This window comes from Gymnoscopelus microlampas (assembly GCF_963454915.1).
Source record: "Gymnoscopelus microlampas genome assembly, chromosome: 24".
Classification (NCBI taxonomy): domain Eukaryota; kingdom Metazoa; phylum Chordata; class Actinopteri; order Myctophiformes; family Myctophidae; genus Gymnoscopelus; species Gymnoscopelus microlampas.
The window spans coordinates 36,641,674-36,654,162 of record NC_139961.1 but is presented as its reverse complement, the minus strand read 5'-3'; the positions used below and the strand labels follow the sequence as shown (position 1 = coordinate 36,654,162).

The 12,489-nt window shown below is 43.2% G+C and overlaps 1 pseudogene across 1 annotated transcript; it reads left to right on the top strand.

The window, feature by feature from the left end:
- The first annotated feature begins 4,358 nt into the window (after positions 1-4,358).
- On the top strand, positions 4,359-6,116 carry LOC311040680 (alpha-soluble NSF attachment protein-like; annotated as a pseudogene). The gene is made up of 3 exons: positions 4,359-4,391; positions 4,993-5,751; positions 6,110-6,116. The product of its transcript is annotated as an alpha-soluble NSF attachment protein-like (transcript).
- Positions 6,117-12,489: the final 6,373 nt, after the last annotated feature.

The following is a 12,489-nucleotide window of genomic DNA, read 5'->3' as shown; positions in this document are numbered from 1 at the left end:
CCGCTAAATTTGGTTATACATCAATGTCCTACAATCGCTAAATTTATCTCCAATGCTTTGGGATTACGACAATTGCTTATCTCAGTCAAACAAACTCAGGTTAGAGTGATCAATCACTGAATTCGACGAAGCAGGTTTCAGCAAACCTTATAACTTAAACCTCCGGAGGCAAGTTTGTCCGACCAGAAAGCAACGTCGCGACCGACAGCTGAAATGATGTTCAGGCGGTCAACCTGCCAAGGATGCCGTCCCCCCAACAGAACGGGCCGTGGGGGTCACCAATTGAAATGATATATCTGCACCTTCACACCATAAGAGATAACCAAGGTGCAAGTTCAGAGGTTCTGTGAAATGGGGAGACGTTAAACACCCTTGAATAAAGTGACAGGAGATTTACAATTTGTAAGATCAAATCATTTATTATCCTTAAACTAAGTTTACAATTATTTCTGAGCCTATGAAACTATTAGAATGAATTATCAAACAAACAGTAAAGATACAATACCAATCAAATAACAGCGCGCTGGATACAAAAATCTCTCCCTCATCACAGAGTAATGATGCTCCAGACAGGGCGATATTTCTGCACTAAAGCATCCTTTCCCTATCCCAGCGTTACATCATAAAAACATTATCAAAAAGATCTTGATGTTGACTTCAGAGGACGAGGCTTCCTGCTGTTCTCACGCTGACTCCACACCATCGCCGTCACAGGCCTCTCCACTCCTCACCTCCCTTCGATGGTCCTACACTCCCTTCCTTTTGATTGCGATAAGCGTCTATGAACCCATTATAATTTAGCCAAAGTATATGGCATTTTTAATTTTCTATTTCCTGGCTGGGAACTAACACTCACTTCTGCTGTGTAATTTTATGTCATTTTGATATCCATATTAAAGCTTTTAGTATATTACCATAAGAGTATTACAACAAAGAATATACAATTGTTATGACCTAATATTACTTTTGAGGCATCCCTAGTGCCTGTCTTTTCAGTGAAACATTCCTCTGAAAAGGGAGTGAATGAGAGAGGGAAAGACAGGGCCTCTCTCACTATGATCTCCTCTCCTCCTTGGCAAACACACTTTCTTTGAATAAGGTTATAATGACATAGTTAAACTAAACCTTAACACTTTTAGTCATACTAATGATTGAAATATATGGTATATATACAGTACACAGTATAATAGTCTATATACCACTGTGTGGCTTCAGTGACTGAACTTAAAGCAGTTATATGTTTAAACAGCAGGATATAAACAGGAGCTTTTTACTCTTCTAAATTCCTCCATTTATGCAGTTTTCTACAGACACATTCCTTAAACTTCTAGACTTGAAATCTAATTTTCCTAACACTGCTCCACTAAATAGGGACATTCCTAAGCTGGTAGTGGACAGAGGAGGAAGGGGGGGCCAGAGGTGCAATAAGCGCCAGTCTTCCAACCTGTTAGTTGATCTAATGACTGACCTTTTAGGTTGTTATAAAGTCTCTGACTTTGACCATTAGACTTGCAGGGCTTCTTGGGGCTGGTCATGACCAGACCTATCTTCTACTACCCAGGCTGTGCTGTGAATCCTTTTATGTCTGCTAATAAACTCAAAGCTAAACGATGAAGTCGTGGTTCGGTCTTCTCTCTCTGCACGCACTCCACAATCTCATAACAACACATACCAAAGGGTGTGTGTGTGTGTGTGTGTGTGTGTGTGTGTGTGTGTGTGTGTGTGTGTGTGTGTGTGTGTGTGTGTGTGTGTGTGTGTGTCTGAACAGCAGCATCTGTATTCGTACTGTACCTCCCTGTGTTCCATGTGTGTGTGTGTGTGTGTGTGTGTGTGTGTGTGTGTGTGTGTGTGTGTGTGTGTGTGTGTGTGTGTGTGTGTGTGTGTGTGTGTGTGTGTGGGTAGACAACATGAGTTGTGTGTTTGAATGATAAAGGTCAAATTATTTTACCAAATGTGCATGAACTCCCATCAGAAGGCTCATGTTGTCTTTCCTGTATGTTATCTTTTTAATTGATTTACCCACCTTCGGAGAGGCCCTGTCCCACACTCCCACACACACACACACACACACACACACACACACACACACACACACACACACACACACACACACACACACACACACACACACACACACACACACACACACAGGCGACAACTCAATTCAAGTGGAAGAGAAGACTTTAGGCCTATAGGCCTATAAATTGTGCCTATAAATTGTGCTTTAAACTATAACATTAGTTAAAAAAAACTATATAAAGTTACATATCATGTTTTTAAATATCATAACGTTACAAAACGATACACCGTGTTGTTCTTTTTACTGTTTGTTAAGTAAGCCTGTCATAGCCATAACTGCATATTTTTGAAGCTGCAGTACATATTTCTGTAAGAGAAGCACTTCTCTCTGTAACTTTGCATTTTCGATCAGTATTAGATTCTTCTCTTTCTCCAATTCCAGTACATCAAAATGATAATCATGTGTGTACTTTTACTGCCTCATAATTGGCTCTTTGAGCAAGAGGCTAAAAAAGTGTAAAAGTTCACACAGCACAACTTATCTTTTTTTTTGGCTTCTCTGTGATTCATTACTTTTAAGGCCTAATAAAAAAGGCCATAGTCGTCCATCACAGCATCAATGTTCCATGCTTCTCACGACATGTGTGTGTGTGTGTGTGTGTGTGTGTGTGTGTGTGTGTGTGTGTGTGTGTGTGTGTGTGTGTGTGTGTGTGTGTGTGTGTGTGTGTGTGTGTGTGTGTGTGTGTGTGTGTGTGTGTGTGTGTGTAGGTAGACAACATGAGTTGTGTGTTTGAATGGTAAAGGTCAAATTATTTTACCAAATGTGCATGAACTCCCATCAGAAGGCTCATGTTGTCTTTCCTGTATATTATCTTTTTAATTGATTTAGCCACCATGGGAGAGGCAAGGTAGACAACATGAGTTGTGTGTTTGAATGGCAAAGGTCAAATTATTTTACCAAATGCATTAACTCCCATCAGAGGGCCCATGTTGGTTCATGATTAGTAAGTAGCTCTGCGGGTGCGTGAACTTCACCTGGGGAAGATACATTCCTGTTGATTTTACGCACAAAGGCCATGAGCATGCAACGGTCATAGACCAGGGTCTTGATTGAGATCTCCCCTAGTGAGATAAGCTCATTCATGAGAGTTAGGTCAGCACGAACCTCCAAGTATAAGTCCATCTGAAGCCTGTTTGAGTACCACTCTGGAGCGTGCATATCGAGCCTTGAGCGGATAGCCTGTAGCAATACATTGGCAGCTTTAACAGGCTTTGTAAGGTTGCAACCGCTGGGGACTTTTGTTAGAAGAGCCTTGATCTCACTTAAGTCCAAGAGGCACGATTCCGATATGGTCTTTGGCACCATCAGTTGAATTCTTTCTTCCATTCGGGCCCCGTAGGCCAAGGCCTCTGACCAGGGCTCTGGTCCCTCTGCACCAGGTCTGCTACTTGTCAGCGTCAAAAACTCAATCAGGGGGAGATCGCAACGCACCTTCGCGTTCAGATCTCGCCACACCTGCATGTAACGAAAGTACAGAATCTCATATGACCTTATGAAGTGCCTCAAGGCTTCGGAGTCTGAAAAATGACACTTGAGTGCTTCTGTCACAGAGAGCACGTCCTGTTCCGATGAGGGTTCTGCACTGCAAGCGACATTCGCCAGTGTGCTTGTGGATATGGCCAGAATTTCACTTACAAAATCTTTACGTCCCAGTGCGGCCTCCACAATGTGCTTAAGGTGCTTGTTGCCACCGTGGTCTGTCTTCAGCGAAGGGAATCGCTCCAGGACTGATCTGAAGCCTAAAATAAATTCTTGCAATGCGTGGGCATAGCGGAATAATGTTCGATCGTATTGGTCCACAGCAGCGTTGAACTGGGCTGCATGTTTGTCACACTCTGGGCATATTTTTCCCCCGAGTATGGGAGGGTTTTGCACTGCTGCTTGCTCATCATTTCTCTCATAACACCAGCGGACAACCCTATGGCGTAGGTGGTAAGAGTGGTTCGTCGAGTTTTCGGCCAAGGCTGGTTCTTCCGACATCTCGTCATCTTCCGACATCTCGTCTTCACTCTGGGAAACATCCAACTCAACGTTTTCGCTTGAGATACTATTATTCTCTTCCAAGTACGAGCACATACTGTTCACTGTTGAGGAAGACAATACTAGATCAGCATAATTCATCGTATCCCCCCCCAGAGATCCATTATTGGGCTCCACAGAACTAAAGATGTTACTGTACACTTGACTGAGCATATCAAATACTAATTCTCCATTATTCTGAAAAAGCAAAACATTATCAGATCTCTGTCCAGAATCTTCACTCCAGAAAGAAAATGCCATGGCAGAGCCAACTTGGCTATCGAAGCCCGATGTGGCCATACAGCTAATTAATACGCTTCCGCTGGATCCATGCAACTATGGATTTGCACACATTTTCACGATTTAAAAAAAAATAGCAGATCTGCAAGCTATGAGCTTTTTTTTTTAAATGTTGGGAAACATTTTGCCAACATTTACACATGACACAGATGCTTTCCAGGTCTTAGAATAGAGTTAAATCAAAATATTTGCACACATTTTCACGATTTTTCAAAAAAATAGCAGATCCACAAGCTTACAGCATGTAGATCTTGTAGTTAGATTGTTGTCTTGCTCTTTTTTTGTGTAAATCCTCAATATTCTGATATTCTCTACAAGCTCATAGCACGGCACCGAGTGCCGCGCTACGAGCTTGTAGATCTGCTATTTTTGAAAAATCATGAAAATATGAAAATATGGGGTTTCCACCCCTGACTGAGAGGTGGGGGCTTACACACACACACACACACACACACACACACACACACACACACACACACACACACACACACACACACACACACACACACACACACACACACACACACACACTGTGCTCCCGTTTTCATCACAGTATTAACTTGACAGTTGCTTCTCTCAAACATGTTCTGCAGCTCATTTACAAGGAGGCCTGTGACGTATGCAAGTGCAGCAAATATGTACAAGAAGGAAAAAAAAGGGAATGCCTTTTTGCAAGCTGCCTTTCATCACCTACAAATGCAGAGAAAACATGCTGCAGCAACTAACTTTGTAGATGCTGCATATGTCTTCAAAGAAACAGATCCAAAAAAGGGGATAACCTGTTTGACCCAAGCTATTGAAGCCTACACTGACATGGGGTGGTTCACCAACGCAGCCATAATTCACATCTCCATTGCTGCAATATATGAGACCAAGCTGGTTGAAGTTGATAAGGCTATTGGTCATTATGAACAGGCAGCAGACTATTACAAGAGAGAAGGTTACACCCGCAGTGCAAACAAGTGCCTAGTCAAAGTTGCAACCTATGCAGCTCAGCTGGAGCAGTACCCAAAAGCCATTGAGATGTATGAACATCTTGGAACCCATGCAATGAAAAGTACACTGCCTTATTACATGGCAAAAGATCACTTCTTCAAAGCAGCGCTCTGTCACTTCTGTGTACATATGCTGAATGCAAAACTTGCGGTACAGAAGTATGAAGAAATGTTTCCAGCCTTTTCACGTTCTCGAGAATGCAAGCTGTTGAAGAAACTTCTATATGCCTTTGAGGAACGAAATGTTGACATGTATACCGATTCGGTGAAGGAATTTGACGATATCTCCAAACTGGACAATTGTCTCTCTGCCATGCTACTAAAAATTAAGAGAACCATACAGAATGACACAGACCTGTTGACACAGACCTGCTTTGACCCCCACAGGGGCTTCAAGAGGGGGGGAGAGGGAGAGAGAGAGAGAGGGGGAGAGAGAGAGGGAGAGAGAGAGAGAGAGGGAGGGAGTTTTTATTAACTCAACTTATCATGACCAGATTATTTTTTATGTCTTCTGACTTGCCTGTAGCTCTCCTGTGACCACTGTAAAACAAGTCACTTTGTTCTGGTCAAAACCTGCTTGGTAATTTGCACGTGTGACTGCCATTGTTTCCCTTACTGTTTTTCAATGAGCTTTCTGTTCTGAAATGCTGCCCTTGTTAATGTATCTCTTGTCCAATGCACCCCTTTGTGTCCCTTTGTGTCCAATGCACCCCAGTGTGTAATTCAACTACCTGGAGGAACCCTGAAAACTGCCTGATCCACCAGACAGTACTCAATAGTTCTATGTTCAAAAACTGTTTGAGCTCCGGGAAAGGGGTACAACTCATACACACAGTTGTGGGTCCTCGTCCTATCTGAAGGAAATTCAGATGAAATGTTAGCTGCAGTATAAACCTAGGCAACTTCCTCCCGTCTGTAACTATTCTCCTAACCAAGGAGGCCATGAGAGGTTTCAGAAACCTGATTTAGAGGATTTTTCCTTTGCCTCGAGCAGATATGATGGAAGGTCAGGTTGCAACGAAAGAGTATGAACTATGCTTGCTAGCTTGAAAATGGCTTTTATGACCTGTGAGTGTGTATGTTTGTTTGTTGAAAATAAGTTAAAATAAAAAATATACAAAACCCCTATTTTCAAGACAGCCTAGACAAAAAACCTATGAGAGTTACAGTGCAGCTGCTATATTTAAAGTCAAAGTACTCAAAGTATCACAGAAACAGAGAGGTACTTAGAAAGTACCCAAAGTAATGAGTACAAAAAGTAATCCATACTAGAGTAGTTGAGGTACTTGAACATTGAAATAGGCACACCTGATTGGTTAGCAGCTACACAGCAGTGTTTTGTTAAGTTTATGGCCCACAAGAGACACAGGGAGCCTCATATTTCCCCAGTGCGGAATGCACACATATCAATGGGGGAAGGTTAAGACACACACACACCCCCCCACACACACACACCCCCCCACACCCCCCCCCACACACACACACACACACACACACACACACACACACACACACACACACACACACACACACACACACACACACACACACACACACACACTCCCTTTGGTATGTGTAGTAAAAAAAAGGCATGCAATTGCTTACAATGAAACAGTAAACAATGAAGTGTGGGGTGGTTTACTTGCAACCAGGAAGGTTTGGGGCGAGGGAAGCCCACTGGATGAGCTGATGCGTCAGTCTAACACTGACGTGACAAAATTGTTGTCGCCATATGCCCCTGAAGCCCTGGTCAAGGGTTTGGCTCTTGTCTCTGGAGGTGGTGGATACAATAATATACCCGATCTTACCAAAAAAGCAGCCTCAGATTTGGTGAAGGATCCAAGCAACTCACTCAAACAGGCTTCAGATGACTAGGGGAGATCTCAATCAAGACCCTGGTCTATGACCGTTGCATGCTCATGGCCTTTGTGCGTAAAATCAACAGGAATGTATCTTCCCCAGGTGTTGAAGCTAGCTAGCTCAGAGAGCCTATGAAAAATTTTGTACAGGCACTTATCACATAAGGGAGAGGTATTGGGATATATGGCATGAAGCCTTGACTTTGAATAGTGTAGTCTGTGCACAACTTTGAACTGAACCAGGGTGTGTCTGGCATTTATAGAACTGGAATGAATTTCACCCAAAATTGACTCCCAAAGATCTTCCGAAATTGTAATATCCAAATCCCTCTCCCAGTCGCACCTAGATTTATCACTGGAAACAACATCAGAAGCCTGTAGAATGTCATAGAAAGAGGAAACTGAACCCATAAAACCAGGTGTAAGCTGAAGAATACTGTCTAGTATATTGTGCCAACTCAGGCAACAAGTGTTTGGAGTTTCCAGAACTTCCTACAGTAAAACATCACAAATTACAGTCCAGACTTTGAAGGCCACGTGGATCAACTTCTGCAACTTCAATCAGCACTACCAAGGTGTGCTTCAACTGAGTTTACCAAATGAAATCGTTTGACCTACACTCACACTAGTTTGTCATAATACTTCTGGTATTCTGTCAGAATACCTCAAATCCAAATGAACTAATTTTGCCCTGAACTGAATTTGACCTGAAGACACATTTAGAGAGAGACACTTCACATTCAGAGAGAACAGACAGAGAGATACTGTAGACAGTCTCACGCTAGACGTTGCTGCCATCTGCTGATGAAAAGTACGAACAACAAATAGAACTATACAGAGAATAAATAGGCCATAAGTATTTGCTTGTCTTATTACAGATATGGGTTAGTTAGTATAGTGCAGAGGACTAGAATAACAATTATTCAATTATCGCTATATGATTTTAAGATCAGTTGTTTGTTGAAATATATACAACAACAACAACAGTATAAGTATAAAATTATTGGTATCAAAATGTACCAAAAGTAAAAGTACTACAATGTTTGAAAATAGTAGATCTACAAGCCCACAACATTGTGAGCTTGTAGATCGGCTATTTTCAAATAGCCTAGGTATAACATAGGGCTAAATTGGTTAATGTATGTCTTATAGTGTAATTTATATCTGCAAAGTAAATAGTAACAAAAGTTGAGCGATATGAGCTTGTAGATCTGCTATTTTCAAATAGCCATAGTATAAAATGTGGTTAAAGTGGTTAAAATGATTGTGACGCCATATTAACAGGTTTTGCTGGGGACCCCCTGGTACCCCCTCAAGGATCCCTGGGGGTCCCCGGATCCCACTTTGAGAACCAATGCTTTACACCACTGTATGAGCCATTGTACAATTGTGCTGAAAGTGTTGTGCTTCAACTCAGGCAACAAGTGTTTGGAGTTTCCAGAACTTCCTACAGTAAAACATCACAAATTACAGTCCAGACTTTGAAGGCCACGTGGATCAACTTCTGCAACTTCAATCAGCACTACCAAGGTGTGCTTCAACTGAGTTTACCAAATGAAATCGTTTGACCTACACTCACACTAGTTTGTCATAATACTTCTGGTATTCTGTCAGAATACCTCAAATCCAAATGAACTAATTTTGCCCTGAACTGAATTTGACCTGAAGACACATTTAGAGAGAGACAAATCACATTCAGAGAGAACAGACAGAGAGATACTGTAGACAGTCTCACGCTAGACGTTGCTGCCATCTGCTGATGAAAAGTACGAACAACAAATAGAACTATACAGAGAATAAATAGGCCATAAGTATTTGCTTGTCTTATTACAGATATGGGTTAGTTAGTATAGTGCAGAGAGAAAACATACTGCTTCCAGACAGAGAGAAAACAGAAAACTCCAAACACTCGTTGCCTCTTCACAGTAAACCAAAGTGTTGTAAACAAATGAGTAAACCTGTGTATTTTCATGTGTGTGTCTGTGTGTGTTCATCCAGTATGTTTCAGCCAAACATGTATACATGGGGGGAGAAAATCCCCTAAGAATGACAAGAACAATGAATAGATAAGTAAAACACTTGTTTTATTTTTTTTTATTACAATGAGAAAACAATTGTAATCCTGTCCTTAAAGGGAGATCCAACTAATTTTGGAAACATATGACTGTGGGAGCCACAGCACTCCTGGGTTCTGACAGAGATAAGAAGACAGAGATTTCCATGTGATGGTTGAAGAGGACCTAGACAAATGTTCTCCTCCCTCTGCTACCACCTGACTCAATCATGTCCTCCCCATCTCCTACCCCATGCCTCCGATCCTTATGCCTCCGATCCCAAAGGATTGCAGCCTCATGGAATGGGTCAAACTCCTCCGGATCTTCCTCTGGATGATCCCCCTCTGTAATGATTTCTAAGCCTCCTCCTCTCTTTTCCTCATATCCTTCTCCGTCTCCCTCCAAATGTAACAGTTCAGAGGCCATGGCCTCTTTCTTGCTGTTAACTTTCGGCAACAGCAATCCCTTTTCCATCAAGTCAATGTACTGGGTTTGAGTGGGAGATGATGACACTAAGTCCAGAATAGACTCAAAAACATTGTCCACCATAGAGTCCACGACTTGCTCTACCACAGATTTGGTAGATGCATTGGTCTCCTGAAAATTCTCAAAATCACTCATTGTGTCCTTTCAGTTGCAGGATAATCTTGACTAAGGTTATTGGTGGATTAAGGCTGGTAGTTGTCCTCTTATCTCTTTTATTTTCTTCTTCTTCTCTTTCTGAAGCTTACAAGCAAACTGTCTGTCTGAGGGTTAGGGGTTGTCTGGTTAGTCTCTTTTCTTCCTCCACTCCTTTTTTGACGTTTTATTTAAGTTTTTACAAGAAACAGCGCCCCAAGTGGTTTGCAACGATAATACAACTTCCTGTTCTTCTGATCCCATTTGCCCAGCTGAAACTCATTATCAAACCCTAGCAGCTGCAGGTGGTATTGCTGCTGATTACCAATGTAACTATGAATTACGTAAACAATAGGAATATATCTGTTATTTCCCCTCTGTAAACCCTGGTTAGGGTTAGGGTTAGGGTTAGGTATAGGGTTCGTTAACGTCGGAAAGGCGACATGTCGGAAAGGCGAAATGCACCCCTTAGGCTGGGCTGCTAAAGGTTACAAGTGCCATTTTTCAGCAGTGACATTTTGTTAGTTAGTGCTGCATTCATAAACATGACGATTGCTCATTCAGTCAGTCTGCCAAATGAAAAAAGCTTACAGCACCTGGTATTCCCAGGCGGTCTCCCATCCAAGTACTAACCAGGCCCGACCCTGCTTAGCTTCCAAGATCGGACGAGATCGGGCGTGTTCAGGGTGGTATGGCCGTAAGCAACAGCAGCAGCGGCCGGTAGGCCTTATATAGATGACAGTGGCCCTGCTGTGGAGTGTGTTTATTCCTTTACTCTACTTAGGCTGGGCTGCTAAAGGTTACAAGTGCCATTTTTCAGCAGTGACATTTTGTTAGTTAGTGCTGCATTCATAAACATGACGATTGCTCATTCAGTCAGTCTGCCAAATGAAAAAAGCTTACAGGACCTGGTATTCCCAGGCGGTCTCCCATCCAAGTACTAAACAGGCCCGACCCTGCTTAGCTTCCGAGATCGGACGAGATCGGGTGTGTTCAGGGTGGTATGGCCGTAAGGAACAGCAGCAGCGGCCGGTAGGCCTTATATAGATGACAGTGGCCCTGCTGTTTATTCCTTTACTCTACTTAGGCTGGGCTGCTAAAGGTTACAACTACCATTTTTCAGCAGTGACATTTTGTTAGTTAATGCTGCATTCATAAACATGACGATTGCTCATTCAGTCAGTCTGCCAAATGAAAAAAGCTTACAGCACCTGGTATTCCCAGGCGGTCTCCCATCCAAGTACTAACCAGGCCTGACCCTGCTTAGCTTCCGGGATCGGACGAGATCGGGCGTGTTCAGGGTGGTATGGCCGTAAGCAACAGCAGTAGCGGCCGGTAGGCCTTATATAGATGACAGTGGCCCTGCTGTGGAGTGTGTTTATTCCTTTACTCTACTTAGGCTGGGCTGCTAAAGGTTACAAGTGCCATTTTTCAGCAGTGACATTTTGTTAGTTAGTGCTGCATTCATAAACATGACGATTGCTCATTCAGTCAGTCTGCCAAATGAAAAAAGCTTACAGCACCTGGTATTCCCAGGCGGTCTCCCATTCAAGTACTAACCAGGCCCGACCCTGCTTAGCTTCCGAGATCGGACGAGATCGGGCGTGTTCAGGGTGGTATGGCCGTAAGCAACAGCAGCAGCGGCCGGTAGGCCTTATATAGATGACAGTGGCCCTGCTGTGGAGTGTGTTTATTCCTTTACTCTACTTAGGCTGGGCTGCTAAAGGTTACAAGTGCCATTTTTCAGCAGTGACATTTTGTTAGTTAGTGCTGCATTCATAAACATGACGATTGCTCATTCAGTCAGTCTGCCAAATGAAAAAAGCTTACAGCACCTGGTATTCCCAGGCGGTCTCCCATTCAAGTATTAACCAGGCCCAACCCGCTTAGCTTCCGAGATCGGACGAGATCGGGTGTGTTCAGGGTGGTATGGCCGTAAGCAACAGCAGCAGCGGCCGGTAGGCCTTATATAGATGACAGTGGCCCTGCTGTGGAGTGTGTTTATTCCTTTACTCTACTTAGGCTGGGCTGCTAAAGGTTACAAGTGCCATTTTTCAGCAGTGACATTTTGTTAGTTAGTGCTGCATTCATAAACATGACGATTGCTCATTCAGTCAGTCTGCCAAATGAAAAAAGCTTACAGCACCTGGTATTCCCAGGCGGTCTCCCATCCAAGTACTAACCAGGCCCGACCCTGCTTAGCTTCCGAGATCGGACGAGATCGGGAGTGTTCAGGGTGGTATGGCCGTAAGCAACAGCAGCAGCGGCCGGTAGGCCTTATATAGATGACAGTGGCCCTGCTGTGGAGTGTGTTTATTCCTTTACTCTACTTAGGCTGGGCTGCTAAAGGTTACAAGTGCCATTTTTCAGCAGTGACATTTTGTTAGTTAGTGCTGCATTCATAAACATGACGATTGCTCATTCAGTCAGTCTGCCAAATGAAAAAAGCTTACAGCACCTGGTATTCCCAGGCGGTCTCCCATTCAAGTACTAACCAGGCCCGACCCTGCTTAGCTTCCGAGATCGGACGAGATCGGGCGTGTTCAGGGTGGTATGGCCGTAAG